Source organism: Pinus tabuliformis, chromosome Q, assembly GCF_031772625.1.
Source record: "Pinus tabuliformis cultivar Carrire ecotype Pingquan chromosome Q, CPIR1, whole genome shotgun sequence".
Taxonomy (NCBI): Eukaryota; Viridiplantae; Streptophyta; class Pinopsida; order Pinales; family Pinaceae; genus Pinus; species Pinus tabuliformis.
Genome location: NC_142296.1, coordinates 669,470,820 through 669,478,517, shown reverse-complemented (window position 1 = coordinate 669,478,517; position 7,698 = coordinate 669,470,820).

Here is a 7,698-nt window from a genome sequence, read left to right as displayed (position 1 = left end):
ACATACTTTACATCAATCAGGGTGAGAGGATCTCCATGCTCCCTCTGAAACACAACAGTACCTTCACCTAAAACACAATACTTTCCATCATTGCCCATCTCTATGCTCAACTTGAGGTCTTTCTCCTCCAAGGTACTGAATAAAATTTTATTGCTGGTCATGTGGAATGAGGCTCCACTGTCCAGGTACCAAACATAACCCACCATTGATGAAACCATGCATGTGATGAGGGTGAAATTTAATTCGAGCTATGAGGCTAGTTCCTCACCATCTTATCCTTTCAAGGATCCCTTCTTGGATTTCTTCAATGGACAATTAGTTGCATAATTTCCCAGCTCATGACAATTAAAGCATCTCACTTTAGATTTCTTAATCTTCTTCCCTCCATGGGAAGAACTCGATTTGGAATGGGAAGCCTTCCCTTTCCATTTCCTTGCCTTACTTGCTAAGGCTATATTTTCTTCATCATCATGCTTAGATGAAGAACCATCTCTGGTGCTCCTCCTGATCTCCCCCTGCATCAGATCCCACCACAGTCATTCCCAATCTGGGAGTTTCTCTCTTCCATTCACTAAGTCTTGGTAGCTATGCCAACTCTTAGGAAGACCAAGGAGAGCAAGACTCACCATATCGTCATTGGCTATAGTGATTCCTACACTTCCAAGCTCATCTTTGTAGGTGGTGAGCTTGTTTAGATATGTAGAAATTGTGTCGCATTTTTCACACTTGATTTTATGAAGCTTGTCCTTCAGCGCCAGCTTCCTCTAGTCGATGTTGTTTTGATATAGGTCCTTCAATGTCTTCCACATTGAAAATAGAGTCTCCTTCCGATGGAGACTTGAGACAATATGGCCTCAAACTCCCTCCAGAAGAATCCTCCTCGCTCTCGCCACACATTTCTTCTATTCTGCCAATTCTTGGGCATTAGCTGCTACTGGCTTGTGGACTCCTTGATCAACAAAGTCCTTCAAACCATTGTCTTCTGATACTGCTTCCATGAGATCCTTCCATGCTATGTAATTCGAGTTGTCTTCCAAGGCATACTCGAGTCTCAAGCCATTGAACACCATTGGTGAACTTTGAGATGGGATAAGAAATCATTTTTGTACTTACAATCAAGAAATTTGAACTTTGAACTTCTCCCATCTTTGTATATTGTTCTCCGTTTTGATCACCTCTGCTCCGATACCACATAGAAATTCTCACTATAGATTAAACTGATTATGCAATGTACTAAAGAAAAATACTTAATCTACTTCTACAATCAAACTTGTGGAAGCTTAATTGATCTTGAGCAAGATCAAATAGAACACACATAACAGAGAAGAAGATTCAATCACACACTAAACACAGAAAAATACTATGGGGAAGGCCTCAACTCAAAACCCTGCTATCTATATTATCATACAAGTGGAAATATCTCAGGATTACACAAAGCTTTAGCTCTCAAGCTATCTAGCTCTCAGTACGATCCCTCACTGCTGCTCATAGATAGAATAGACAACACATATATCTACTTCTTTGTCCTCCAAGCCTACTATTTCCTTGCACAGTTTCTCCTGGGTCATCTAGTTGTAACCTCTGTGATTCTCACCTCACACATTGTTCTGACCTTTGTAGTAACTGCACAATCCTCAAGGAATGAATTCCTTCTGCATGCAAGAGATATTCACATGGGAATATTCTAGCAACTGATAGTACACTATCTCTGCCTTTAATCTGACCTGGGTCTTTGTCTGAACTGACATGCATGATTTATTTATGAGATAATATTCAGTTATCTTGAGAACACTAGTTGCATGCATGCATGCATTAACTAACTGAACTCACAATTAGTTCCTCCAACTATTTGGAGCTAATTTAACTGGAATTAACTCAGTTAACTGAGCTAACTAATTACAACTCAAATACAACTCATCATTATCTCCTTAATTAAGGGATAACTTCTTGAATCAAAGGGATAACTGTTGCATATCTTCACAAGGACTTCATGTTTAAATTTCACCAACCAATTAACTCAAGATGAATTAATTAATTATTTTTCAAACAACTGGTGAGACTAAATTGGAATTTAAATTCTCAATTTTAATTCAAGGGAAAATTAAAATTGGAATATATCCTGAAATGCTATCTAATGTAATGCTATTTTTGGCATTTCTATTTTTATCATTTCTTGTTGCTATTTTCGACAGAATGATTTAAAAAAAAAATTGTGCAAAAGAAGTCATTTGACGAGAGTTGACAACACCCTACAACCCATAAGAGAGCAATGTTGCTAAGAGGAAGAACCAAAGCATTATGGGAGGCACACGAGTGATTTTTCATGACCAAATCCTACCTCTACACTTGTGGGTTGAAGCATTGATGGCCTACCAAGGCCAAATTTTCCTTCTTACATCACAATAGGTTAAAATCCTCTTTTAATAAATAGTCTTAAGACCTCAGATCATACCAGCTTCTTCTTCTCCCCTATTCTGAAATCACACATACTTGATGTTCCAGAAAGCATATGAATTCACCACAGACTGAAACTTTATGCAGAAAACCATAAATTTTAGTTCCTTTCAGCACTTACACACCACCATGGCCTCAACTGATCAGATCCCCTATTATGTAGATCTCGTGATTTGTTAAACAAATCCTGATACCCAACCAATCTACGTGAGCGAATATTGATCATAGTGATACGCTAAAGCTTCAGCTTATTCTCATGTAATTGTTACATACAGAGTATTAATTCCCCTCTTCCTTTTTATTAAAACTACATTCCCCATGGTTTGGTCAAAGTCTGATCACCACGTCTTCAATGGACTAACTCAACGCAACCTCCAAAAAGATTGCTCCCAATAGCATTTTAAAGTCCCCTCTGTGCCCTGCTCATGCCAGATCTATATTGATGGCTAAAAACTTACAACAAATTCTAACAACCAAAATCTAAAATCAACACAGAAAACCAAACTTATATATTTATTCATCAATGTCGAGGGATGTTAGACACAAATATTTTTCTTAAATCAACTATATATCAAAAAACTAAAACTTAGACATAAATCTTGCCTTAATGGCTTGATTTACATTGAATCTCGGTGTTCCTAAGGCCCTACCCATTCTTTCTATACTCACTATCCTTATTCGAAGGGATTTACAACCATATCCCATTTGAATCCTCCAACAAATCAATCTTAAATTCATTGGACCATAAAACACCTATGCTAACAAATTTATTCGGTTCATTACCAACTTGGCAGTCTTAACAAGTTATTATAGACAAATAATTAAAGAAAATTAAGAGGACCAACCCTCTTTTATAAATGATTTTGACTGGTTAGGTCAAATTGAATTGATATAGTTTGGTGCTCCTGCATCAGACTCTCGGGAAAAAATTATCTTCCATCAAAACTTCGGGATTTATTTGAGATTTCTTTAACTCTGCTGCTATCATCCAACCAGCATCTTCAATTGGCTGTCCCTTCCATTTGATTAGATATTGACAATATGTTTGTCCTCTAGTATTCTTTGTCAATTTCTTATTTAAGACTGCTTCCTCTTCTTTCTTTGTTGTCTTTGGCAGTTGTTCTTCCCAATTTAGAGTCTAAACTTCTTCTTTTATAGGTTCATGATATGATTCTACTTCTATTTCACTATATGGGTACAAGTCTGCAATATTAAAAATAAGAGTTATTCCAATTCCTTCTGGCAGCTCAATCTCATAGCATTGGCAGAAAACTTCGTCAAACCTCCTAAAAATTCTTCACGGTCCTAGCTTTTTCATTTATAATTTATTATAAGTTCCTATAGCAAATATTTCTTTCCTCAAGTAAACCATAACTAAATCACCAACTTGGAATTCATTTTTCTCTTTTCTTCACATCACCCCTTTGTTTATATTTTTTGTTGCTTTCTCGCAGCATTTTCTTGACATCTTCCTGCAATTTATGCATTTGTTCTACAAATTATTTAGCCTATGGACTCCTTATTTCCTACTTCCCCAAATTTCTGAGTTCATATACTCCTCTAGGGTGCATTCCAAAAGAAATTTGAAATGGACTCATACCTGTACTCCTATTAGGAGTATCACTGTAAGCGAATGTTTCTTGAGTAAGTGCCAAATCCCACTATTTTGGATTCTTATAAACCAAACTTCTTAATATGTTTCCCAAGCTCCTATTCACAACATTGGTTTGCCCATCCATCTGAGGATGATACGCTGAACTAAAATTGAGGTTTGTACCTAGATTCCTACATAGAGTCCTCCAAAAGTGACCCACGAACTTAGTTTCCATGTCTAGAATAATACTCATAGGTAGCCCATGTGATCTTACAGTTTTTGAGAAAAATAATTTAGCAATAAGAGTTGCATCACTAGTCTTCCTACAAGCAATGAAATGAGCCATTTTCAAAAATCTATCTACAACAACATAGATAGAGTCATGTCTTATGTCCTGTTTGAGTTATTGGCAAACCTAAAAGAAAATCCATGCTAACCACATCCCAAGGCCTGTTTGGTATTCGCAATCACGAATATAACCCAATGTTTTGGCTCCTTCATTTGACATGTTGACAAACCCTACATTTCTCAACAAACGTTTTGACATCAGTAGGCATTTTTGGCCAATAATACAAATCATTCACTTGAGTGAATGCATTTTCCTATCCAAAGTGTCCAGACAATCCTCCATTATGTTTTTCTTTAATCATATTTTCTCTCATGGAACACTTAGGAATGCACAATTTGTTTTTTTTGAACAACAAACCTCCTTGAATCATGTAGTCCAACCATTGGCTTCTATTATAAATCATAGGATTTTGTACAGTTGTATATATTTCTTTAAAATCAGCAGCTTCCTTGTACATGTCAATCATTTCTTCAAATCCCAAAATGCCATTCTTCAGCTCTTGCACAACCAAATTTACTCAGCTCAAGGCATCAACAACTTTATTGGACTTATCTATTGTGTACTTGATTACAAAGGTGAAAATATGTAAGAATTCCACCCACTTAACATGCTTTTGGCTCAACTTTGCTTGATTATGTATGAACTATAGTGCATGATTATCAGAATACAAAATAAATTCTTTGGCAAACAAGAAATGCCTCCATTTCTTTAAAGCTTTAATGGTAGCATAGAATTCTTTATCAGATGATGAGTACTTCCGCTTGGCCTCATTTAACTTTTCACTCAAATAAGCTATAAGTCTTTGCTCTTGGCTCAGTACAACAAATGATAATAGAACAAAAAATGATATATGAACAACAAATAACTATATGAGCATATTACAGAAAGAGATCAATTCTATCTCTGAAATATATGATAACATTACTTGGAATGAACATCGATCTAATGTTGGAACTAACATAACCAATTCAATCAGAAGCATTACTCATATATAACACATGGTTAAATCTAAATCCCGAATGAACAACAAATGTAAATTCGAATCAACAATTCTCATGGTAATCAAAATGATATTAACTTAACATTAACAAATAGTAAAGAATAAATAGAAAATATCATAGCACAAGTGTAGGAGTACATATTCTCTTGACTGGGCCCAGAGTCGCCAGAAGTCTTCACTATGAGATACTCATAATATGATTATGAATTAAATGCAATATTCTTCATTAAAATAAGTTACAGAGTTAAAACATCACCGAGATAACAATACTATATATCCAAAAGAATAATTACAAACTATGAATTTCTGAACTAGCCGTGCAGTTTGCCTTTCGAACATATATATAACATTTAGAAAAGTAAGTAGATAAAATAAAATCCTCAAGATCAGGGGACCTTGAGGATTTCGCAATACTCGATCTGATTCTTTCATAAAACAACATCAGCCTGTCCGGTTTTCCATTGTCCTACTTTGCCTCAGAAGCTATCTTCTTCCTTTATGAGATGTTGTTGTTCTGTGGATCGAACAACCATCATCCAATTCGTTTCTTCTGCACATAATGATAGTAAAATTCAGTTTTTCGTGTTAGATTTATCTATCTTGTTACCAATTTCTTTTACCCAACTTTAGTTGTTAGTTCCTCTACTTTTATCCATAAACAAAGATAATCATGTGAGGATGAATGCTGAATAAATATACAAGGAGAAAACATACCTTTTTCTTGACCCAAAATGCTCCCTAGCTTACCTTATTGCATGTCCTCATGAAATTAAATGGTTTAGGTGTAGCTGAATTAGGGAATAGGTAGGATATACCTCCTCCTTATAAACTTTGAAACCATTTTTCTTCTTAAGCATAGTGAAATCCTAGTTCACCTCTTGATCTATCAGGTTGTAATCATAGCGGTACCTGTTTGGGGGATACCATATGATTGGGCTCCTATACTGACATCCTATCCCTTCGGGCCCCATGGTTAAGACCATGTTACTGTATTTATGGAAGCGAGAGGAGGCAACTTTCAAATTCTGGTATTTGAATTGTTCTCTGTTCCTGACAGTATTGTTGGAGACTTCTGACATTTGTATGGCTATAGACAAGGTTTCTACCTTAATCTCCTGGAAGTACTCCTTCCCGGCTTGTAAAATGTTTGTGTGGAATGACCCTAATTGGCCCAGAACACCAGCTTGCTTCATAAATTGCTTGTGCCTGACACAGAGATGTAAGTGTTTTGTAGGATCCCCCCTAACCCATTGTTCGATGTCGTATTCTCATTTTCTAAAATTATTATGGGCCTTGGCCAATTTAATTTGGTTAGTAGCAAAGGAAAGAAAGACTTGGAATTAGACATCCCCTATAAAGGGGCCACGGTTGCTGTCTCTGTCATATTCTAAAAGAAAATTATGCATGTAAAGTTCACACAAGAGGTGTTGTACCTACTCATTCTACTCTCTGAAGCACTTGACAAAGTCTAGGGTAGTCTTGATTTCCAAAGACTTTCTAGCCTTAACAAATTTGATTTTAAGCAGGAGGTACCTTTTTAGGAGGAATAATGCATAGTTTGTAGCAGGAGCTCGGCATGTCAAGGTGTCTGAATAAAGAGAGTAGATAGTCTCCAACTACTCTTTAGCCTTTTGTAATTTTTCTTATGCTTTCTCAACCTTTTCCTGCTCAGCCTTGTACTGAGCGAAGGTCTCATCCTCAATGGTTGTGAGTGCCTCAAAATTCTTTCTTAATTATTGATGTATACGTAAGGGAACTACTTCTTATTTGTGCTGAGTTAATTCCTGCTTGCCTTAGTTACTTCATTCTGTAATTTTCTAATGACTTCTTCCCTTACTAGGGGGATGCAAGTGTCTCCTCTATTTGGGCCTCATTATGTTGTGTCTCCCTAGGCTCAATCTCGATAATGGCCTCAGTTAATTCTTGAATCATGCAATAATCAACTGGGATGTTGTCTTCAACATTAGTTTGAATGACAATGTTCACACTAGGGAAGTCCATTTGGGTCTTGTGGGGGAAAACACAGGGGTCTTCAGTCTACATTTCACTGCCTTCTAGAAGACATGGCTTTATCTGAGTTTCCTTTGAATAAACCAAAAGAATCTCAGTTTGGGTTTTAACATCTTTTCCAGAACAATGTTCTGTCTATGTCCCTGTGGTCTCCATTTCCACTTTCAATTTTCTGGTAACCATTGTATTAGCTTCCCAATTATTCTCTTTTGTTTTCTATACTTTTTAAGAATTTCTCTAAGCTGGTCCTTGTATATTTTCTTTGTTATGAGACATCCAACCGACAGTGGT